This window comes from Protopterus annectens, chromosome 8.part0 (assembly GCF_019279795.1).
Source record: "Protopterus annectens isolate FY-2018-M chromosome 8.part0, PAN1.0, whole genome shotgun sequence".
Lineage (NCBI taxonomy): Eukaryota > Metazoa > Chordata > Ceratodontiformes > Protopteridae > Protopterus > Protopterus annectens.
In genome coordinates, this window is record NC_056741.1 from 1,451,988,092 (window position 1) to 1,452,014,362 (window position 26,271).

At 34.9% G+C, this 26,271-nt stretch overlaps 1 protein-coding gene across 5 annotated transcripts in view; it reads right to left on the bottom strand.

Moving 5' to 3' along the window:
• The window catches only part of BCO2 (beta-carotene oxygenase 2), a 701,930-nt gene that overhangs the window by 289,934 nt on the left and 385,725 nt on the right, over positions 1 to 26,271 (bottom strand). The gene's annotated exons all lie outside the window — the stretch shown is intronic.

Sequence of the window (26,271 nt, forward strand, 5' to 3'; positions counted from 1 at the left end):
AGATAGTGTGTGGGTACGTCTGTCCATGTAAACTTTATGTGGAACTCTGTCTCTCTTTTGTTTATGACTCCAAGAAGGATTTCTCCTGGAATAAGCTAAATGAAAAAATGTTATAATTAACATGGCACTGTACTCTTCCTTATACATGTAATCAAGGATCACTTACTAAATATGTACATACTTAGGGGGGGAAAGGAGGACTATGGCTCTTTATTCAAAAGAAAACAAGTTTTTATTTTTATTTAGAAAATTTTCAGGATGTATACAGCAACATAAATAATCCCATAAAGCATTTACAGCTATACAACTGAGCCAAGGAAAAGAATACAATATACAGATGCAATTAACATTACTGACACAAACACCAGTAACTTTATATAAAAATTTCAAAAACTTTTTAGCCATCTTTCTTGGCAGTCCTGAAAGTGTCTTTTAAACTTTTCATTGATTTGTATGGCATTAAGGAATATCCTTAAAATGACTGACAGCAATTAAATACTGGGTGTTCAGGGCAGATATAACACTGTATTTTACTAAAGCAGCTGGTGAAATAATGACTGTATGTTAATAAAGCAGACAGTATAACAATGATTAATTTATTTTCGTGAAAAATCTGAGATTACAAATCTATTAACACTGTTTGGTACCAGGGAATATTCTGGTCATTAAACATAAGTCCTTTTAACTTATTATTTAAATAGTCCTTTGTAGGTGTAGCAGACAGACCCACCACACAGGTAAACAGTTATGTTGCAGCATATCAACATATCCCATGTTTGCCCTTTTATGAGTATAAGTATCTACTTTGCTAGGGTTACATATGCATTATAAGGGGCCATAAATTACGTAAAATACTATTATATAAAAGAATCAATGACAAATATTTCTTCCATAATTGAATACCATAACCCCTCCCATAATGGAATTGTGTGACAACAGGAACAATGCTTATCCCAAATAGAAGTAGGAGAGCTATATGATATGGAAATCAGATATTCTCCATATTGCGTCAAAATTATTTAATTTTAGATTAATAATTGAAAAAGTTGTTGCTGCACTTTTCCTGTAGGAATCCTAAATATTAAATTCCTATTTGTGAGCCAGAAACACTTCTGATATATAAGACAAATATATAGCTAAACCCCATTATCCATTTGCTCAGTATTATGGCTTATCAATGTCAGAATCAAAATGTAAGCCTTTTCCAAAACCAACTGGACACATATTAAGCATTGTCACTGGAAATATTTTGAGGCTGAGTCTTTGGAATATATTAGAGAGCTAGTACACAGAGTTAATTTAGCCTTTCACTTAAAAGCATCCTTTGGCAAACTTCGTAAGCCAAAAATATAAAAATTAAAACTAAAGACTTCATACACTTCTAATGCTACATTTTAGGAAAGCAGAGAGTGTAACAATGAGCACTTTACTTTCTAGAGAAATTAAAGCCAATAAAACATCTGAGAGCTTTTGATACCAGTGAATACTTCTGCCTGCTTGTTTCTTTCTTTCTTTATTTACTGTTTGCTCACAAGGTAGGTGTGCAGGTCCGCTAACTCTTTTCAACCATGACCCAGGCTGAAAAAGCAGCAGTGCACATGGAATATAAAATACAGAATAAGTATAGACAGAAATGCATAATTAGAAAAGCAAGCCAAAGGATACCAAGTCTAAGTACAAGTACATTACCAGCAAGCAAGTTAGCACTAAACATCAGTGATACTGTCACTATCAGTCATTCTTGGTTGCGTATTTCTCAACCATGGCTGATTGTTTATTTATCCTGCTGTATTGTATCCTTGTTGTGGTAGTATCACACATCTTGTTACGTTACATTATTTTTCTAAACTCTGTCTAATATTGTGGCACCTGAGGTTGCTGTTGACACCATGAGTACTATGTTATGGTAACCTTCCCTATATTTACAAAATGTTGCTTGTAGCATTTTGACAACTGTATTATTCTCTTTGTGGAATTTTGTGTCATTTTGCTCATTCAACTAACTGCCTTGTTGAGTACTAAAGTGAGTTGTGCCTATGGCTTCTTGAGTATTGTGCTGTGGCATTCTTGCCAGCAGTTGTGCACTAATAAGTTAGTACTGCATTGCAATACTCCCATCTGTTGCTCAGGTGTTCTTACTATTACTTTAATAACCACCTCTTGCTTTATTGTGCTGCACCAGCTGTGCCTACTGTTCAGTAGATCCTTATAATAATATACTGCATTATGTTTTGCTGCATGGCGCTATGCTGGGTTGTACTTAGCTGAGCTGTATTGAGTTGTTTTGTACTGCAGTGTATTATATTGTATTGCATTGTGCTATATTGTACTGAGTTGCACTGTTTTATAACTGTTTTCACTGCCTCTTATATATTTTAAAGTGTGTGAATAATAGTTTATATAGGAAGGAGTTATTTGTTACCATAGATATACAAGACATGTTCACAGTCATAACTCTAAAAACAGGATTAGACTGGTTCATGGAAGCACTATTAAAAAATGAACAGGTGTCTGATGATGATTCCAAACTGTATATAGAATTAATGGAAATGATACTTGTTAATAATTTTATTTTTTTTGAAGGGGAGTTTTATAAGCAAGAAAAACGTGTAAAAATGTGTGCCTGTTGTGAGCCTACGTATGCCAATATAGTTTTATCAGTTTGGGAACAAAAATATATTTTTGGATCGACCTATGCAAAGAAGTGGAATTTTTATAAAAGGTTCCTCGACGATATATTTATTTTCTGGACTGGAACAGAGATAGAACTTAGGGAATTTATGGACTACATGAATAACACTACAGATTTTCTTACATTCACTTATAATATAACTAAGGTCAAAATGGATTACTTAGATGTAATAGTACATAAGATGGATGAGACTGAAGAATTCAAAACCACTATAAATAGGAAAGAAACTTTTTCCATTTCTTATTTATATTTCTTAAGTACCTACTCATATAGTTTTAAAAGGAGTATAGTGAAAGGGAAGTTTATTAGAGGCTCAAGGATGACCTCTGGTGAAGCGGACTTTGAAGAAGAGTGTAATCAATTAAAAGTTATGTTTTGTGAGAGGAAATATTCATGAAAATTAGTAGTGGAAATTATGAAAGAAGTGAAAGAAGGAAGACAAGATAAATATAAACATATTTTAGGGAATGGGTAGGACAATATAGGGTTTAGAGGTAATCCTATGGGGAAAACAGCAAGACAGAACGAATGAACGAGAGGTATAAAGGAGCCTATATTACAAGTTTTAATAGTGATACATATAGTATAAGAGAAGCAGTGAAGAGAAATTGGGAAAGATTTTCTTGTTATTCTGATCTGGAGGGGTTGTTTAAGGAACTTTCGAATTTTGTGTACAAAAAGGGTGGTAATATTAAGGAAATATTGGAGAATAATAGATGTGGGAGTAATGTTAATCGAAGGAAAAGAACATTTAAATGTGGAGCATGTGCCCAATGCCCTTATATAGTGAACAAGGATTTGGTTTACCTTGAGGCAAGAGAAAGATTGATTCAAGCGGGAATGTATTCAAATTGCAACAGCAGTGGGGTGGTTTATATTTATTTTATTTTATTTATTTACATTTATTTACTGGGAAATTCTGACTGGACACAGGTCCTTTTTAAGCAGATGCCCGGGGATAAAAGCTCCACATCATGTACACGATAGAGATACAAAGTTGCAGCAATAGTAAACAACATTACAGGTTTTTGACTTTAATACAATAACAAGATACTGATTATCAACAGTATATACAGTAAATGTTGCAAGTTAAGATTGTTACTAATATAAACAACAAGAAATTAAGTTGTCAGACAAGATGCTAAAGTATGTAAAGACAACTAGCTAATTCTGACTGTGGTTAGTAGTGGCGGTAGTATAGTTGGGTTAAGAGTCCAGGTGGGGGGAGGGTAAGGTGGGGGTATTAGTCTGGATTAGAGCAAGAACAAAGCCAGTGCAAATTTAAGTAGAATTTGAGTGCAGTCTTGAAAAGGCTGCTGGAAGGTAGAGTAGTTATAGAGGGTGGAAGATTGTTCCAAAGTTTCGATATGGTACATGAAAATATGGCTTCTCCTGCTGAGTTTTTGGGTTTGATAACAGTGAGTTGATTTTTGTTGCTTGCTCTTAGGGGCCTAGTGGATTGATAGTGTTGGAGAAGGTTTTGAAGGGAAGGCATGTTATGGAGGTGGTTAATAAGTTTATGATTGAGGGTGAGTTGATTAAAGTGAAGGACTTGTGGGAGTTCTAGCCAGTTTAGTTATTTAAGGGAGATACAATGATGGCTGCAGTAGGAAGTTCCAGTGGCAAATTTATCAATTTAGTTGTAACAAGCATCTAGCCTGTATAGGTCTGTATGTCTGTCTAAGGTTGGTAAGTGTGGGGGATGCATAGAGTAGGGTGGAGATTAGCTGGGAATTGGCTATGGAGATTCTAGCCATCTTGGTTAGGAATTGGCAGCTTCGATATAATGCACCAAGTTTCTTGTGAACTTTTCTTATTGTGAGAGATATGTGGGTGTCAAATCTAAGTTTGTTTTCTATTTCCACACTGAGTAATTTTGTGTGTTCTGATGGAGAGATGATGGTATTGTCTTTGGCGAGAATGTTGAAGTGGGGGGTGTTTTGGGTGGCTTTGGAAGGTTGGAACAGGAGAAGTTTTGTCTTACTCGGGTTGAATAGGAGCTGAGCATTGGATAGCCAGCTTTCTACAGAAGACAATGATTGCTGTGTGATTTGTTGTAGTTCTGGTAGAATGGGGGCAGAGCACATGAGAGTAGAGTCATCTGTGTACTGTATAAGAGATGCTTGTGTAGTGGCAGTATGTAGGTTGTAAGTGAAAAGTGAGAATAGCAGAGGGCCAAGGATAGACCCTCGGGGAACTGCGAGAGTAACTGGGAGGTGAGGTGATAGGTTATCATCCCAGATTACTGATTGCTGGCATCAGTGTAGATAGCTGTGGAACCAGTTGCAGGCTGATTGTGAGAAGGAGAGGTTGGGGAGAGTAGAGAGTAGTAACTTATGAGACACCATGTCAAAGGCCTTTGAGAGATCGAGAAATATGGCAGTAGAGAAAAGGTCATTGTTTTTGTGATGAAGTATAGTGTTGGTGAAGGAGAGCAGAGTGGAGGCAGTGCTGTGATATGGCCTGAAATCATGTAGGGTTTTGGAGAGGAGATTATTAGCTAGGAGGTAGTTGGAGACCTGGGTGTTGATCCATTTTTCAAGTATTTTGGAGAGAGGGGAGAGGATAGCAATGGGGTGGTAATTAGAGAGGTCGGTGGAGGGGGTGCCTTTGTGGAGGTGAGTGATGTGGGATATCTTCCATATCAAGGGAACATAGCCTTATGTTATGGAATGGTTGATTAGAATTGAAATTGGGTAGGCTAGTGTATCAGCTGCAATTTTCAAGTATTCAGAGGGGAGGTTGTCAGCTGTGAGGTTTGTGAAAAAATGCAATGCATTCTATATTGGGAAAACCACACAAAAATTAAAAAAAAGAATATATGAACACTTAAATGACATTAAAAATAGGGATGGGAGAAATGCAATATATAAACACACTTTAAACTGTCTGCCTTTGGATTTTTTGTAATTGAAGAAGGAAAAAAGGATCATGGGGGGGGTGAATACTGGGAATTATACTGGCAGTTAATATTGAAAGCAAACAAAACTTCAGGGTTGAATGAATGCGTCTCCTTAGCCCCAGTGTTAAAATTTAGAGCAAAATTTTGGTTTTCCCACTAGATGGTAGTGGTGTGTCATTGTTAATTATAATGATTAACCTAGATAGAATTTTAGGATAAAGGTTAAGAACTAGCATTCCCTCAAATACATCTCGATTTGGGATTTTCCATTTTATATTTTAAAACAAATTTATTAATAATTAAATATGTTATTGATATTTAAATATTTCATACATTTCATATGTTTTAGCAATGTGTTTTATTTTGTGTTATTCATTACATTGACTTTCATGTGTAGGTTTGGTTAACATAGTCTATAATAGTAAAAAAACAAAGTGGAGATTCAACACAGCACGATTCCAGATAAAAAGTTTTAATAAAAGAAGTTAGCGCTTTCACGGTAACAAACCGCTTCATCAGCGGTGATTGTAATTTAATGCTTTTGGTAGGAATGAATGCTCTGATTGAACATTTGTTGATTTAAATATATGTATTTCTGTACTGGTTGTTTGTCTGATGAAGTGGTTTGTTATTGTGAAAGTGCTAACTTCTTTTATTAAAACTTTTTATCTAGAATTGTGCTGTGCTGAATCTCCACTTTGTTTTTTACTATTATAGATTAGTTTTGTTCTTTAGTGGAGTTTCTTTACCCATTTGCTCTTTTTATTTATTTTTGTTATTGATTAACCTAGTCCTTTGAAAAGGGAAAATGAACTTGATGGTTAATTAGAATAAATTTTTAGGTGTTAATTAATTGTAAGAAAATTTAAGGAAATAGTATTTAAACACATTTAGCAAGGGGAGTGATTATGTGATGAAGTCCAATGTAGTAGATGAAAACGCAATTTTATGTTAAAGTGTTAATAAAGTTTATGTTCTTGTTTAAGAGCTGCAAAGTTCATATTTTATTGAAGTTTTTTACTGGTCCAGTCGATCCTGTGCCGTACTGGTTTCTAAGTTTGTAGTTGCCTTTTATACATCTTAGTGTTACTATGTTGGACTATATTGTACTGTGCTGCACTGTTATTAAATTGTTTTATACTGCTTCACTATTCCTTCCTGCTAGAGCAAGGAAGTCATGATTTTAGGGGTGGTAATTTCAAAACAAATCTTGAACAAAATGAAGCTTTATGGCAAATCAGATTAAATTCAGATAAAAAACTGGTATAAATGATGCTGTCAACATTAAATGTTTTTTGAAAGACCGTAGAGTCTATATAAGGAAATAACTTCTTGAGCTTTGATATTTTATTGATTAATTGTATAATTGTTTAAGTGGAAAGATATGTTTATTGGTGCAGAGGTATTTCAAAACTGTTTTTAAATGTGATGTTGAGAGTGTATATTTTATTCTGAAGAAGTTTGGTTACAAAAGTGTGAATTAAAAGTTTTTATTACGCTAATATAGTGTGGATTTCACTCTGTTCTTCTGCATCTTCCAGTTTGGTTTTTTGGTTCTTGTGGATATCCATTCTTTAGTTTCAGCTTCTAACTTTGAGCAATACATGATATATATATATATATATATATATATATATATATATATATATATATATATATGTATATATATATATATAGGTCCCCTTCAAAACATCTAAAACCCATAACATCTAATTTCATAACATTGAGACCAGAACATCTAAACCCATAACATCGAATTTCATAACATCTAAGAGTACAACGCACATGAAAATAACATCCCCTCCACATATAAGAACATATAATGACACCAACCTACCAAACATACTTTTTTCTACATTTCTGCAGGGGGGAGTTTGATACAGTGGGGTTAGGAAATTAAATTTTTCCCACTGTAGTGCAATCTTGGAGTTGGTATATTTAATTTACAGGGGTGGGGGGTGGGGGCGGAGCCCCCCCACATGGGGGATGTAGGGGGGCTTGCCCTAGTATTTCAGGACATCTGCCATTCTTTATGTTTTTTCACAGCATATGACTACCAGTTAGCAATTAACAGTAAAAATGGATAGCTAACGATAAAAACAAACAGCAGTAAGATAGTAATGAGAGTTATCATCCTTCTTGAAGGTGGACAGTTATACAGTAGGAACACTACAGGCACGTGAGTCCCGAGCACTCAAAACCCACTATCTTGAACCCAGAGACTTGACACCCAGTGGGAACAGATGCACACTATCCTTGGCAAAGCAACGTGGTCTGTTAACCATGTTCTCCCGTGCTGATAGATATTGGATTCCCCTGGAGAAGGAAACTAAGCCAGTTATTAAAACTGATAATTTTCTGTTTACATTGGTGACGCATTGAGCAGCATTCTACCAAGGCATGTGCCTCTCTGTGACACATACTTAGAGGAATCCACACTGTCTCTTTTCATATAGTCCAGAGAGGTATGTTTTAAGTCATTTACACCCACATGGGCTAGGATGGAATCATATTGGTACCTGTGGTGCAGTGACTTGAATGTGTGCATGACATTGCAGATCCTAGCTCCAGGTTGGCAACTGGTATCTTCTCATTGTACAGCATGGGAGGGGCATCTGTGTGCTGTACAAACAGAATCCCCTATGACAAAAGTACATGGTAAAGTGTTTGCTTGCCTTATGGGCTTTGTCCTTGGTGGATTATTGGATGCAGGCTTATGTGTGGTATTAAGTGTTGCTTTTGATGTGTGCTTTAGTGGTTGCTGAGGAGAAGTGTTGCCATTTAATGGCTTAGGAAGGTTTTGAGGTTTAGAGAGGTCTCTTTTAAGTGCCTCAACATAGGAAGGTCAGAGTGTGAGTGTGAGTGTGAGTGTGTGTGTGTGTGTGTGTGTGTGTGTGTGTGTGTGTGTGTGTGTGTGTGTGTGGTCAGCAGTATGTGTGAAGAATACAAAGTGTGTGTTCTTGACAACCTTGTTTGTAAGCAAGATTTTTGACTCCATGGAAGTTACATGTACATCTCTTGCATACTGTGTTAGTTTCTTTAAGGATTAAAAAATGCATGAGTACATGAGAATTGCTATATTGTCTCAGGTTGTCCATACCTTTGATGCTGGCCGCAGAGACATTAGGAAATTGCAAATCCATGTTGTCAGGACCTGTATTCAGTTTAGGTTATTATGGTTTAAGGGCTAAGTTTTACAGGGGTCACCTGAATGGTGTCTAAGCTTAAAGTTAAATGTTAGACAGTGCTATGATCTCATATTAGTGCTATTTGTTGTGCAAAAAAGCTGCTCTAAGCTTAGCTCCATGCAAAGCCTTTCTGTATTTTCTACTATACAGGGCAGTGCTAATGGTCACTGCACTTTGAACAGCTCTGTGAAAACATGCCTAATGTATAGCCAACAGAAAAATGCTGAAAAGTATCTCCCATGCCCTATGTCCAATAAATAACTACACCTTGTGTTCTCTGGAGTGCTTCCCAGCTCCAAGAGAGCAGGTAAACAACTTATGCAGCAAGATGATGATAAGGGAAGTTCTTAATGTAAAAGCACAGCAGCAATAGTTCTCAAGTACAGATTAAAACCATTAAGTAAAGATGATAACCAAACAACTAAGTCCATAAAAAGCCCTCTTGCTAATGAAACAAACTCACTTTAAGCCTCCCTGTGTGTTTCCCAAATTGGACTGACAAAGCTACTTAACTATTGCCACTAGAATAGCAGCCCCAGTCTTCTTAAGATAAAAACACACACTTTGGTTGGCCAAAGGTGAAAAGGTATCAACTAGTTACAACAAGTAATTGTCACTTTAAGCACCTTTGTGTGTTTCCTCACTTGACCAGACCAGGCTACCTTTCTACTGCCACTAGAATTGCAGGCCCAGTCTTCTTAATGTAAAGACACACTTTAGTTAACCAAAACTGAAAAGGTATCAGAAACAAATTAAGCAACTAACTACAACAATTTATTCTCTCTTTAAGCCTCCCTGTGTGTATCCCAACTCCGACAGACTAGGCTATAATTTTTCTGCCACTAGAATTTCAGTCCCAGTCTTCTTAATGTAAAATTACACTTTAATTAGCCAAAAACCAAATGGTATCAGAAAAAAAATCTAACAGCTAGCTACAAGTAATTACAATGCAATTCAAAAGCAGGTAAGCCAGCAATGAGGAATATATACATTTTAAGGCAAATTAAAAGTGCATTAATAGTCTAAGGAAGGGCCTTCCAGTTTCTTCTGTCAGTAACCAGTAATATGAACAGAGGAAATTAGACTTGGAAAAGCTTTTTTGGGCCAGGTATACAGAAGATGAGAGTGTGAGGAGCTTGCAAGGCTGGATATGCAGTAGGGGCAAGTAGCTCAAGAGCCTCCAAGTGACTACAACACAGAAATAGATAAATGATAATAATCCACTTAGAGCTCAGAAAAATAACAATGGATACTGTAAAACCCAAATCAATTTATAGCTGTAGCTTCAGATTCATAAGAGAGCTCATAAAAATTCAATCAAATGAGGGCTTACTCAGAACACCTCTGCCCAGCACAGAAACCAAAAAAGCACTGCATACTATAATAATGCCTTAAATTAAAAACTTTAACTTCAGATAAATAGATGGCTGACTGTGTCATGCAAAATACCAGAGACTGGGTTAATGTATTTATTTATATTTGTTTACCGGGGTAGTGCTCTGATCTCAGTGGGCCATTTGCAGGCACAGCCCAGGTGAATACGTTCACATAAGAAATGAACAAAACATATTTACAGATACAAGGATATGCTAACAAAAACAAATTTGATATATATATATATATATATATATATATATATATATATATATATATATATATATATATACATACATACATACATACACAAATATTTACAGATGCAAGAAATGCAAGAATATGCTACAACATTTAGTTCAAGAAGCAGTTAATGTCAAAACATGGATTCAAAAAAATGAAATTATGGTTAGCAGAGCTTTATGGATAAGAGGTAGCCATAATGACTGAGATGGCTTATGCTACAGGGATACTACATATCATTATATAGAGAGAGGTATGAAGACATTAGAAGAGGCAAGTGAGAATAATTGCAAGAAAGGATACTGTGAAAATGTGAGGTATTGCCAACTGTACCAGGAGAAGTAAAGCAGTACATGTGTGGTATATACCAGCATGGCTGTCTGAAGTTTTGTAAATAGCCTTCTGCCATGCCAACATGACTGACTGAAGTTTTGTAAATAATCTTATGTCATTTGTCTGTCACTTTGATTTGTACAGATGCTTGTATTGAATGTGTATTTGTGGGGGTTGTTTTCCTTGGAACTGCTTCAACAGAATGTTAACAGAGTTCTGGATGTGAACTGCAGCAGAGTCATGTGACTAGATGTGATGTAATTCTTTAACCAGCTGAAGAACAGAACTCTGACAGCAGCAGTTTGTTTTTGTTTTTCTTTGTAACCTGATATAAAAGATCCACGTCAGTTATCACAGTTGTTCAGTTGCTAGTTGTACAGTCCAGTGTGTGGAGTTTCTCATCTTACCTTGTGGAAGTGAACATCTCAGCAGTACATCTTGCCTTGCCATATTAGAGTCTGCTAGGGACAGTCTCTCACTACTTTAGTTAGGAAAAGTACCATGAGATTAGTTTAGTGTTATTTATTTTTCTGCATGTTAGATTCTGTCCATCTGTGTTATTTTATATTTCCTGTGACTGAAATTCTGATGTTTGTTGTAAATAAATATTAAGTTTTCTATTTTTATTATCAATTATTAAATATTTTTATATATTTTCATTATGGCTGGTCTTTTAGTGAATATTTTTAATATCTTGAGAGTACCTATGCTTATTTCAGTGCTACTGTGGCAGACTCTGAAAAGCCTTACTGCTTCAGTCACATCTACCATTCATATCAGTATTAAGTTGACACAGTATAATTGGTTACCCCTTGTAAGAGCCTTATAGTATTTGGCCAGTGCAAGTAGAAACTCACTGAGAAGAGATCCAGACTACTGATGATTTGACACCACCTACTGCTATCCTAATGGTGTGTGTAATGAATTGGTCTTTTACTCTGGATGTGGAAAGTGGGCAACCATGTATCCAGTAATCACTTCACAGGACTATCCCTCATCTGAACTCAAAATCTTTTTCTGGATTGGCACCATTTATCACATAGATACAAACATATGAACAAAGGATTATGCATACAACAAGAAACCTGGAACTGTTTGGCCCATCTATTTTTTTTTTAATGTAGCTAATGTATACTCAGTTTCTCTATTTTTCTTCTTGCTTATCATTTCTCATTAGACACTATGCTCATCTCTCTGCAGCTATATCACCTCATTACCAACAATTTTTCATAGCAGCTCTTTTTCACATCATTTTAACCACTATAACAAAAACTTGTGTAGCTGCCACCATGTGAAAAATAACCAATAACCACAAGGCACAGTGTAACATGGACTTATTCAGAAATGCACCAGAGTTGAGATGGTCAGATTGTAAAACGATTTTAATATCTTTCAGTTAAGCACTTTCATTCTTAACCAGAACTTCATCAGAACTGGGGCATTAACCATTAAAACATTTAAATAGATACAATATAGAAAGTTTATTAGTAATCAGTCAGTGAACATTGCCATACCTAGTCATACCGTAAGAAACCATCACAATTCTAAGCAATCCTTGCATTATCTCTTACAGCTTACAATAAATATCTCCTTTCACTACTGTTCCAGAGTGCATCAGTTTGCATTTGGTCCTGTTGTACCTTGCTGCCACATGGTCGCCACCAATACAGTTCATCTAGATCATACTGTAGCTTTAAACCCTTCACTGACAACACCACTTCCTCTTTGGTGCTTACAGCACACAAAATTCTACACCAATCCCTCCATTTCTTCATCTGATACCAAAACATTAAATAATGCTGGCCCCTGAGGTACCCTGCATCTGATTTCTCCTCATGTTTAACCTATTACCCCTAATCACTAATGTTTGTGTCCTCTCTTCCAGACAGTTTCTTAAGCATCCTCTCACCCCATTCCCATTCCTTTTCAGTTTTCCTGCCAATCAGCTATGAGTGATTATGCCAAATACCATTTTCCCATGACTAAAAGGATTAACATTCCACTTCTTTAGTAACTGAGTCATAAAACAACAAAAGGTTAGTCTGGCAGGCCATCCTTTTATGAACCTGTAATACTATCTTTAAATCTTTTTTTTTTTCCTTTAAGACTTATACATTCTTCTTAAAATTCCTTCCTTCATCTAGCCTAGTATAGGTAGATGTAAATCTTAATACCCAGTAGGTTTTGGGATGCATCCTTGCACCTCTGTTATATACTCGGGGTTAAATAGGGCTCCATGTTGAATTGTGCTACCACCTCATATGCCATTGAAAGATTAAAATGAAGCTGATCATATTTCAGTTGCTTACTAACCTATGACAAAAGGACATTTCATTAGTCATAGCGTGTTATCTACATCCACTTACTTTAACCCATTTATGACTATATTAAAAGGATTACCATTCCACTTCTTTAGTAACTGAGTCATAGAACAACAAAAGGTTAGTCTGGCAGGCCATCCCTTTATGAACCCATAATACTATATTTAAATCTTTTTTTTTCCTTTAAGACTTCCACATTCTTCTTAAAATTCCTTCCTTCATCTAGCCTAGTATAGGTAGATGTAAATCTTAATACCTAGTAGGTTTTGGGATGCATCCTTGCACCTCTGTTATATACTAGGGGTTAAATAGGGCTCCATGCTGAATTGTGCTACCACCTCATTCTCCATTGAAAGGTTAAAATGAAGCTGATCATACTTCAGTTGCTTACTAACCTATGAGGAAGGACATTTCATTAGTCATAGTGTGTTATCTACTTCCACTTACTTTAACCCTTTTATGACTATATTAATTTTCCTTGCCATGCTTCTACCATCTCATATTCCTCTCTCCCTCCTTTAATACATTTTTGTCACTTTTTTCTATTTTAGATAATAAAACAAAATTGTCATTCAGAATGTTGGTGTATGTATTGTAGAATAGAAGTAGCATATCTCTTTAGGGACACTTGCTCATCTTCAGATAGTCATGTAAAAGTTACTGAGGAAAAGCTACAAGAAGGCAACGTTAAAGCATGCCTCCTTGCTAGTAAGCAGATTTGTTATCTTTGCAGCTGAAAAAATGTCTTGGGAAGACTCTGGGATGGAGTTATAAATACCAGAAGGAAGACAGTCTAGAAAGTGTTTATGTGAAGGAAAGTAGCAGATACTATTAAAAGGAAATTAAACTTGGATATATATATACCTGAGTTTGAGGAACTCCAATGAGATTGATATTTCAGGTTACCCTTGTCAGTGAGGAAGTCTAAAGAGAAGCCTAATAGAGTTGTTTTGCCTTTTGAGGTCCCTGTACATATTGTTCATTTACTTTAGCCAGTCACTTTACCAGAACCCTGACTGAAGAGAATGCTTCTTTAGATTGTAAAGAAACACTGTGCATGTTTTGAACTATGCAAATCCTGTAGAATACAAACATTTAGAATAGAAAGAGTTCAATAGTGACAGCAACTAAGTTCCGCAGACCAAACTTTCTGTGTAAAATGCATTTTTCCTTTTCATTTAACCTCCTTGCAAATAAAAAAGAACTTCCGACTAAAAAGCTGACTCTAGTCATTAATTCAATTTGGTACACTGGTATTTTCAATTTGCAAAAGCTTCAGTATTTTCATATTCTGTGAGTTTGCCAAAGCTAACTGATCTGAATAGTATTGTCCACTACAATCAGTCTGCAAAGTAACAAATTACTAACCTACAAAAAGAACCTGAACTGTGTCAAAAACACAACTACGCTTGAGTGTAGCTGGCTCTGTAGCGAGACTAATTATTGTACATACTGAATGTGGATACTGAGTTCTGCTAGAAAAAAATGAAGAAATCATTTCAAGCTGTTTTAAAATTTGTAAATACTTAATGACATATAAGAATGCTAATATAACACATCAGGAGGTAAGTGCAGTCATAGAGGAACACCTGTAAGTCTCCAAGAAAGTACTACACAGTTAATGGCAGCATAATATGCCCATGAAAACTATTAACACTAGTCAGCAATCTGTTAAAGTTTGCCTGTGAAAACTACTTACTCTAGTCAGTACTCTGTTAAACATAGGTTGCTAGAGAGTGTAGCAAGGAAATGTAATAATGCCAAATTGGTAACTTCTAGAAGTGCAAAATCTGCATTCCGTCATTGTGCTGTCATCAAGCGTATGACTTGCTTTTTAAGGGAAATAATTGTCATGCTGTCACCAAGTTTATGAATAGCTTTTTAAGGGAAATAACTGCTAGGATTGTTGGATTCAAGAAACATGATTATACTGGTTAAAGCAGAATATGTTTGCAGGTATAAAGCAACTAATAAGCTAAAAGCTGAGGTGACATGTCCATGCAGACAGAGGGAATACACTGTAACCCAAGTGAAAAAAATGCAAATTCTCTTAGGTAAAGTTTTATGTCCTGTAGCAATAGTGCCCTATCTATCTCTTAATATAATCCTAGGACATGAGTTTTACTAATTTAGAGAACTACAGATGTTTTGCATACACCAAGTAGAGAGAGAAATGCAGGATTAGAGGCCACAAAAATACACTAAGGAAGGTAAAAAGAGAAACTTAGGAAGATGCAGCTTGAGGTCACACTGAAGAAAAAGGAGAACTTGAGCAAAATCTTAAGTTTCTACTTGTTCAATCAAGGCAAAGAACCAACCAGAACCAGAAGCAACAGTCTAATAGAAAAGCAGGGATTTGAAGGACAAGGGGTCTCTAGATAAGCCAGGTCAGTTTGAAAAAACAGCTAGGTGAGGTGATCATACCCTAAATAAAGCTAGACAGAATACAGAAAGAGAGAGAGGAAAGTAAAGGAGTAGAAGAGGTGCACTACATACCTCTACTTTGATCTAGGAAACTACCCACTTCTTCTAAAGAGAAGAAACAGATATGCCAATTATTTATTCAAAAACCTTTTGGACCACTTCTTATAAAAACTTAGTCACATTCATGGTGGACATTTAGGAAAGGACAAGACTAAATGCAATTGTTGTGGCAGGACTTTATTTGTCTAATATTATGATGGATGGTTATGAAGGGCATAGAAATTATGAGCAGTCTGACAAGAGTGGCAAATGACAGCACTCAGTCCAGGATTTAAGACTTATAAAGGTTCTTTTAGAATACATAGCAATGGAAATGTAAGCCCACTTGTAATACTGAATAATGGCCATCATTAAGTTCTGGTATTAACTGATTATATAACATTTCCTGAGGCAGTACCTCTGCAAAAGCTCATTTAAAAACCCATAGTGAAATAGCTAGGAATTCACTTTTCTGTAGTGTTAATTCCCCGCAAAAAAAACATATACTGATACAATGCTCAACTCTTATACAAACTGCATAAACTTTACAATTGCTTTCAAGTGAAATCTTTAAGTACATATGTATACTTACCAAAAACAGAGGGGCTATTTGAATGCTTTAACTAAATTTTAATGTCTATGTTATGAAATATATAATTACAGGCAAAACTGCTTTGATTATGTAACATTTCATGAGGCAATACCTCTGCAAAGAGTCAATGAAAAGTTTACAGTTAAAAAGTTAGAAATTCCCTTTTCCACAGTGGTAATACCCTGAGAAATTCATACTCACAAGTCATCCCATTCTTGTATATAGTGACGCATGAACTTTGCTAGTATTTTAAAGTGAAATGTATAAGGACATCTCTATACCACCATCAAATAGGCGGGGTAGTTGAATGATTTCACTAAACTTCAAAGTCTATGTTTTGAAAGGTTATAGACTCACAAGTGCAAAAATGGCTGCATTATGTTCTCCCTGCTGTAGGATGAATATCCCAAACATCAACTGGATTTGCAAAATCTGTTTTTTTCTATGACAGGCATCCTCAAGGCTTGCCAGATATAACAAAAGAAAAGTCAGTGGAAGAAGACACATCCTTTAAAAGTATACTGAGACATTTTATGGGATGTGTGATGCTCCACCACTGGACTAGTAATCAAGGAGCCTCAAGCCTCACCACTGGCAACAGTGGGGGATGTACACTGGGAGGATGACAAGGAACACACACAGTATTACCAGATGCAGCTCTCTGCATCAAGTGCAATTTCCCTTAAGAGCATACAGAGACCACAATTAGTCTGGGGCTGGTTTCTCCCTTTTTCTCCAGATCCCCAATAAGACTCCCCACTGGCACAGCTATAGAGTTGAGATCTCAGCTGAGTGGCCAAGACAAGACCTTAGCACCCTCTCTGTTCAACCAGTAGTTCATGTTTCTGCATAAGTAGCTGACACACACACTCTTTGAGGTTTGATTTACACACACACACACACACACACACACACACACACACACACACACACACACACACACACACACACACCTGGGAAAGGCTACCACAGGTTTACTAGCTATGCCCCCTTTTTCCCAGACTATAAGGTAGTTATCACTGCCATCAGTCAACTCCTTATCAGCTACACTAAGGCCCTTAAGAAAGTGTGTCCATTATCACTGTGCAATATTAATATTAATACTAATGGTAGTCTGACCAAGATCAAGGCTATTAGGAGTGGCCCACACAGTGTCAAAAAATAAATATGCAAGTGCTCTCAAATAGGGGAAGCCACCTCAAGCAGCAGACCCATATCGAGTGGCATACCTCAGGGTTCGGTCTTGGGGCCTCTGTTATTTGGCATATACTTTTCTGAGGTACAAGTCAAAACCAGTGGGCTATGGCTGACCAAGTTTGCAGACAACTACAAGTCATCAATTCCCCTAGTGATGTGGACATCCTCCAAGAAGGTCTCATCCAAACAAATGACTAGTGCCAGAAACATGGCCTCAAGCTTAAAACAAAAAATGCATCATTATCCCCTTTGGGGAGATTGATGTCCCCACAAATTATCACATTAATAGCAATGATCTAAGCATGTAGTCATTTGTGAGGGAATTCGGCACCCAGATTGATAGCAGCCTGACTTTTGATCACCATGTAGCTTCCATTGTACGGAAAGCTTTCTACATGGCCCACCTTATAAGTAAGGGTATCTCATCCAGGGACAAGGAGGTCATAACATCTCTGTATTCTTCCCTTATAAGGCCCATTATTGAGTACAACACCCCATTCAGCATGTACCTCGCAAAGCACATGTAGCAGTTGGAGAGACCACAGAGGTTCCTCACCAGGAGAATCCAGGACCTCAAAAATCTACCATACACAGATAGGTTAAAAGCCCTATCTGTCTACTCTGTTTCATACAGACTTCTCAGAGATAACTTCTGTCTGGCATACAAGATGATCTCGGACCCCACCTTGATGGCACTGCTGCATATCTGCAAGTCAAGCTCCACTCGAGTAACCTGCACACGCAGCCTCAACCTTGTCTGTGATATCAATAGGACTTATTTGTGTCCCAGAGACTCCCCCATCTATGGAATAGACTCCCTCTCCATGTCAAGTAGAGTACCTCTTTACCCCGTTTTAAGTGCAATCTGGATAACTGGATGGGTAACAGAAAATACATCCCTGGGATTCCACTCAAGTCCCTGCTGGACAGGGGCATCAAGTACTGATTTGTTTATGCATGGGTTAAACTCTTGGCTAGGCTTATAAGGGCCAATAGCTTAGTAACTTCTGATGATCCTATGATCCTATAAAGCTTAAATATCTCTAGACGGATCACCCACAATGAAAGGTTTAAATATATTTAATAATAAATATAAAAGAACAAAACAAAACTAAATATATATTCACAGTGGCATCAGAGTTCAAAACCACAGGAAATATTTTAAGCAACATTGCAGGACAGTCTTAAATAAATAAAGAAAAATATCTAAACTAAGCTTTGCTATATTCCTGACTATATCTAAAAGAATTACTACACCCTAGTTAACTTACTTATGAGCAAAGCAGATGTGGTGAATGGATCTTCTAGTGTTGTTGATGTTGTCAGGTCCAAGATAGAATACAGATTGCTGAGTGTCTCAAAGAGAGTTCTCATATTAATACCTCCAATATTACTGCTGGGATAGGTTGCAGAATGACATCATTTCTTGTCATCTTACTCTATCCCAGGTGAAACCCTAACTGCTGGAATCTGGCAGTATTTAGCATCGACCTGTGAAAAAAAAATAGACAAGGACTTTTCCTCAGATCTTTGGCAGATGCTGGAAGTCATAAAACAATAAAACACTTCCAAGACAATACAGAAATCCTCTCATCACAGACTCTGTGTCTCTGGCCTATCCTATAAAGTAATTTAATTTTTGTTATTTTTCTAAAACTTACCAGACTGATGTTAACCTTCTGTATCCCAGTTTCCACTCTTAAAATATATATATATTTAAACAGTTATAATAGTACATGTACATTTCTGTTCTTTTCCAGTAGGGTACATGTGGATCTATTGTAAACACAAGCATTTTTCAAAAAAAAAAAAACTTTTCAACACACACATCTGTACCCGAAGTTTGAAATACACATGACAAACAGTTATAATACATTTGTAACACCAGCATCTTATATTAATCATGTTAATATTCACAAATGGCTTATAATTATTTACAAAATTCCAGATAACTGTGCTACCAGTATCTCCTTTCATCCCAAGAGGAAAAAAGCACTCCCTTTAAATGTGTGATAAGGACTTTTATCACACTGTTAGACACATGGATATGACACTGCAGGCAGAACAGAAAACATATAATAGAAATTCTTGTCTGAGAGCACCCCAACCAGAAGCTAAGTTATTTATTTAAGTAAGAGCTGCTGAAAACAAATTTCATGGAAACTGGCAAGGACATTTTTAAGTGGCAGACAAATCAAATAAAGTGAATTATAACACAATACTACTCCAGACTCTAGATGGATAAGAGAGGGGGCAACCAAAAGTTTTAATGAAAAACATTAATTAGTTAAGTGCTTTCATTCTATTAAAGAACTTCATCAGGACTAGCCAACAACACTAAACACTTCCATTTAAATAAGAAACACACAACAGTCAGGTGACCATTCCCAACCAATAAGATCAATATTTAAATTTTCTAATTAAATTTTCTAATTAAAATCCATTGTGATGCTTCAACTTCAACACTGAATTAACTGAACAGGCATCATTTAGGTCAGGACTGTTAGTAGCATCTAATCTAAGCTGCCATCTAAGTTCTCAAAAATCCGAAATGTTCATCCAAAATTTGTCCTTACAGATCTTTATATACCTGCTCAATAACATTAAAATGAAACGTGGGTATTAAATTCAGCAATATGTTTGTACAATGCATTAGTCAATTTTTTTATTTTTGTTATCTGAAACATGTTCATATATACAATTTCTAAACTTCCTACACATTTTGCTCACATAAAATACTGAACAACAAACACACTGAGCTAAGTAAACCAACTTTTAGTGTCACAGGAAAAATAACCATGAATTTTATATTTAATTCCCCTTAGAGTAAAACATTCCCCTACCTTAATATAGCAGCATTGGGAACATACCCCAAATTTAAATGTCCCCTTCTTTTTATTTTTACTATTTTGACCATGCCCAAACTTAAAATGAGACTCAAGATAGCTTTTAAATATTTTATCCCTTCTATACACTATCCTGGGTTTTTCATACAACTTTTCTTTAAACCCTGGATCCAAAGCAAACACTCCCCAGTTTTTATAAATACAACTACTAAGGGCGGCACTATCTAAAGTAAAAGTAGTGACAAACAAACTATCACTTTTCACCTCATCTGTAATATTCCTAACAAAATCAGAAGGATATCTCATTAAAAACATACCAGTTAAAATATCACATGCCTTTAAAAAGATATCCTTATCTGAAATCATTCTTGCTAACTGTATGAGTTGGCCTTTGACCACCTCTTCCTTTTGATGGTCAGGGTGCCAACTTGTAAAGTGCAAATAATAATTTGAAAAAGTATTTTTCCGAAAGATATTAGAAACAAAACACTGATTCTCATAGCTGTTAGAAATAGCAACATCTAAAAAGGAAATAGAGTTATTGTCTGAGGTTAAAGAAAATTTTAAAAATTCAACTGTGTTATTCAAATAAGTAAAAATTTGATGCAATCTATCAACTGACCCAGCCCATACAATAAATATATCATCCAAAAACAAATATATAATTTACAAAACTGATAAAATTGGCTTGAAAAAATATATCAGTCCTCACACTCTGCCATCACATAATTAGCAAAAATAGGCCCACAGGCTGTCCCTATTGTCACCCCCATAGTTTGCCTAAAATATTGATCCTTGAAGTACAAAAAATTGTTCTTCAGAACTACTTCCATAATGGTGGCCAAAACATTCACTGGAGTATTATCAAATTTAGTGTTTTCTTATTTGCTCTTTCCACTACACAATACTCAGCTATTGTGATATTACCAAGAACAGATTATGAACATCCAATGTAACAAACAAAACGTTGGGGTCTAATTCAGCATCCCTTAACAACCTCAAAAAATGTCAGGAATCCTTACATATTTGATTAATAATACCTAATCCCTTCGTGAGACATAAATGTCACTATAAAAAGATTTTAGAATGTGTGGAATCTATTGTAGGATGGAGGGGTAGGTTGTATAGATCCTTATGGATCTTAGGAATGCCAAAAATAATTGCAATGGCAGTTTTTTATTAAATATAAAATCATATTCACTATGAGAAATAGATCTTTTTAATAAAATATCATATAACAAAATATCAATTCTAGAATAAGCCGTATTAATTTCATTTTGTGAAATTACCTCATAGGTGTTTTCCAATAATAAAGGATTAATTTGGTTGAGATAATCAAAATGACCCATAATGACAAGCTCACCCTGCTTGTCTGGCTTCATAATCTGAATATTAAAATCATAAGATAACTCATGACATAAACTTATTTCACTTTCTGTTAAATTATTTTGTTTGCTCCTATACCTTTGCTTCAAAATGCTTCTAAATTCATTTTCACAGTATTTTTCAAACAGACCGATGTTATAATTCTGGGGGTGGGGGGTTAAACATACTCAGTCTATGTAACTTCTCCAAAACAGGTTTATGAACATCACCAAACCTCAGGGCCACATTCAGCTTTCTTGAAAACAGTTTCAACTCTATTAATCAGCTAAATTTGCCCTTCTAGCTGGCACAAAAGTCAACCCCATTTGATAATATATTAGCATGTTCAGGTAAACCAAAAAGCACTAAACAAATGACAAACCAGGTAAACCAAACGAATGAGCTGTAGAAAGCACAAGTCCAAGGCTGACAATAAAAAATGTAAATTTAATGAAGTAAGCACACGCTTTCGGAGAACTCAATGGCGATCCTTCCTCAGACAAAAAAGTTTTACATCTCTGAATAACAACCACATTTTTATACAATCAATTATGCTAATTAAGTGTGTTCAAACTAACAAATCACATAGACCCATAAGGGGGTGTGTTCCTATTACTAGCACCAGCAAACAAAGTACTTTCGTCCTAAAAGGTGCAAGTATAACAAACTAAAATCCTACTGCACCATAATTAAAAACCAACACAAAAAAATTTTTATAATCTTAAATAATTGTTGATCCAATTAACTTCTCATTAAACCTATAAGCTTAAAACCATAAAAACGATAAAAACGATGAAAACATATGTTCAACCTACCCATATTATCTTTTTAAAGACAAATTCTTTAAGATACAACTGATAGACACATGGTCATTCAGACTTAGGTACACATAGGCGGCTGTGCGAATCTGCCAGAAAAGTTCACAGATTTCCAAAAGATTTTGCCAAGGTCCACCTCTAAAGTCACAATCAACTTTATTCACAACTGTAAACATGAAAAAATGATCAGGGCAATAACCAATATGTCTAGCAAGGGCATTGTTATGATCGCCTTTAGCTATGGCATATATATGCTCATAGATGCGCTGCTTGATTTTCCTTTCAGTTTTACCGATATAAAATGCGTTGCATCCTTGACAGCTAGCCGCATAAACAACGCCCCTGGTCTCACAATTAAATTTGCCATTAATTTTATAGACCTGGTCTCTCAGCCTAATCTTAGCATCTATGCACACATGTTTACACTGCTTGCATGACCCACACTTTGTCATACCTACCTTGTGAACTCTCATAATTTAGGTTTTTATAGGTTTAGGTTTTTATAAACCAATTTTGTCTATGGTTAGACATACCTCACATGGTGACAACATAGAGAACAGTGTTTCACTTAAGAACCAAACAGCCCCTTTTGCTACTAGATTTTTGTGTACCTTTAGTTTAGACCATTTGGCTATTTCCAAAGTGCTAAATAAGAATTGGTCCTTGCTTATTGAAGACCCTTATTTACTTAATAAGTTTGGTGACAGCCCTAAAGTTACCTTTAGGAGAGGGCAAAATTTGAAATCATTGTTAGAGGTTAAACCAAAAATTATGAGAGTTCACAAGGTAGGCATGACAAAGTGTGGGTCATGCAAGCAGTGTAAACATGTGTGCATAGATATAGCAGTCCTTCCACTCTGCCATCACATAATTAGCATAAATAGGTTGCAGGCTGACCCCATGGCCACCCCATAGTCTGCCTAAAATATTGACCCTCAAAGTACAAAAAAAGTTCTTCAGAACTACATCCATGAAGGTGACCAAAATATTCATGCGAGTATCAGATTTACTGTGTTTGCTTATTTGCTCTTCCAGCGACACAGTAACCACCTCATGCAGTATTACTGAGAATAGATTATGAATATCTAATATAACAAACAAAACATTGGGGTCAAATTCAACATCTCTTAACAACATCAAAAAATGCCAAGAATCTATACATATTTAATTAACACACAACCTCTTCTTGAGGCATTCATCTATAAATTTCACTATAAAAAGGTTTTAGAACATGTGGAATCTACTATAGGATGGAGGGGTAGGTTGTATAGATCCTTATGGATCTTAGGAATGCCAAAAATGCTTGCAATTGCAGATTTTTCATTAAATATAAAATCATATTCACTATGAGAAATAGATCCTTCTAATAGCATATCATATAACAAAATATCTATTCTAGAATAAGCCATAATAATTTCATTTCATTAAACTTCCTCATAGGTATTTTCCAATAATGAAGCATTCATTTAATTGAGATAATCAGAACAATCCATAGATGTCTTACTATAAGGGGAATTAAATATAAAATTCATGGTTGTTTTCATATAATCTTCATATAATCTATTTATTAATTCCACAAATTTCTCTGGGAATCCAAATACAATTAAAGTCTTAAAAATCTCCAATCTACTAAATCAAATGTTTTTTCTGTATTTAAACTGATCAAAGTTAGTTTTTATTTCCTTTTTTTCCAGCTAAATCTAATATTTTAATATTATCAAATGATAATCTATACCTAGTAAAGCTTTTTCGGGCAAATTTACTATTGTCAACAACCTCTCGTAATCTTTTAGATAAAACTGTAACCATCTTACAGTCAACAGGTAATCATGAAATTGGTCTGTAGAAATAAACCTATTTACCTTTATCTTGTTAAAAGTGGAAGAAATCAATTCAAATTTCTATGTGGGGTTTATTATTATTGAGTTTTCAATTAAATCAAATGTTTCATTTAATGAAATTATTTTAGGGAATAGTAATTTGTAAATTACTGCAATTAGTCCATCTAAACCTGGTGCTTTACCAAACTTACGGTAAAAAGCACTGAAATAGAAGTCCAAAGAAGTCCAAACAACGAAAAGTAAACTTACCATCATTACCTTCTTTGAGAAAAAACGTCTTTAATATTTTTATATCTGATCTTTATTTAATTTGGTCGTAATATTTTTTTTAATAACTATCAAATTTATTTTCATTTATTCTGTTTTCTCAGTAGATGTATTCTATTGTTTAGTTCTCCATAAAGGATTTTAAATATAGTTAATATTTCAGCTATATCAGAAGTAATAGTATTATCCTTTGGTTTGATTAGATTTTTTTTTTAATCTTTTCAAAGCAATTTCAGTTCTATAATATAAAATATTTTGATATTGTACATTTAATGATTTTATAACTTCTGTATTATCAATCTCTCCACCGTATTCCAACTTAGCCTTATGTAATTTTCCTTGAATATTTAATAATTCTTTATCCCACTCTCTGATTTTATTAAATGGCTTCTCTCTCTAATGCACATTTAATGTATCCAATAAGATTGTTTACTTACTTCACCATTATCATTAAACAATAGAAAACTATCAATTTGCTCCAAAAGATATACATTAAATTATTTTAATTATGTCATATAATTAGCAATGATATTTTACAATCCAACTTTTTTATGTCCATGCTTAATTTTACAGAGAAAGTCTTTTGATCTGACAGTTGACATACAATAGTCTGGAAAGATTTAATTTTATTAAAAAAGATCAGTAGAAGAATATGTCATATCAATATGTGTCCAAGTTCAATGAGCATATGAATAGTGCATCAAAAAGATAGTTTTTTTTCAAGTTTTAATTAAATCTTTAAAAGTATTATTAATTATCCATTTATTTAAGATTTTAGCTGATGTAGGGATTTTTCCTGTCAGTATTTGTGTTTTTTTTGTCCAAAATATAAATAAAATCCCTTGTCATAACGAAACTACATTTCCATAAAGCTTGTAGCATTTATAATTTAAAACTTTTGGCATAATTTCAGATTTTTTTTCCAGTGTATTGCAATGTCCCCTATTTCTTTCCAAAGTTGGATGATACCAAAACATCATAGCATAAGTTATCTATCAAATGTACATCTTGTTTCAATACATGAGTTTCTTATATAAATATAATATCTCATTTGCTTATTTTTAAATATTTATATAAAGCTCTTTTCTTTTCACCACTACTTAATCCATTATCATTAATACTTATTAATTCTACTGTGTTCATATGTCTTTTTTTAATGAGCCTGTCTAGTACTTATAATCCCCCTTTCCATCCTACCTACAATTGTTTGAAAAAAAATGTGAATTGGATTTACGTAATATACTGTGTAGAAATAGGAAAGAACATGGGCACATATGTGACAATTTAAGTAATAATGAAAAAAGAATATTAGAGGATATGAAATATAATAATGTGAGAATTATGAAGCCCAATAAAAGGGGAGGGTTTATAGTTATGGAGAGGGATGATTATATTTCTAGGATGATTGATATTTTTGTCCAAAGATACATATTTAAGTGTTTCATTGAATGAATTGAATATTGTTTATAGAAAAATAAAACATGATCTGAATATGTTCATACAACAGCAGATTGGCTTGCAAGATTATAACTATCTTAATGCTACTGTTCCAGTTGTCCCTGTTATGTTTTTGGGTACCAAAAATACATAAGGATATACAACATCCACTTATAAGACCCATTGTCAATGTTAGGGGTTCCATTACCCACCCTTGTGTAAAACACCTAGATGAGAATTTAAAAATTCTGGTCTCACAAGAACCCCACATTTTTTAGGATTCTTGGGATTTCCTTAATAAAATTAACAAGCTTTAAAATAAGGAAAGTTATATTTTTTATGATTATTGATGTCAAAGATCTGTATGCTACCATCCCACATCAAGTAGGTAT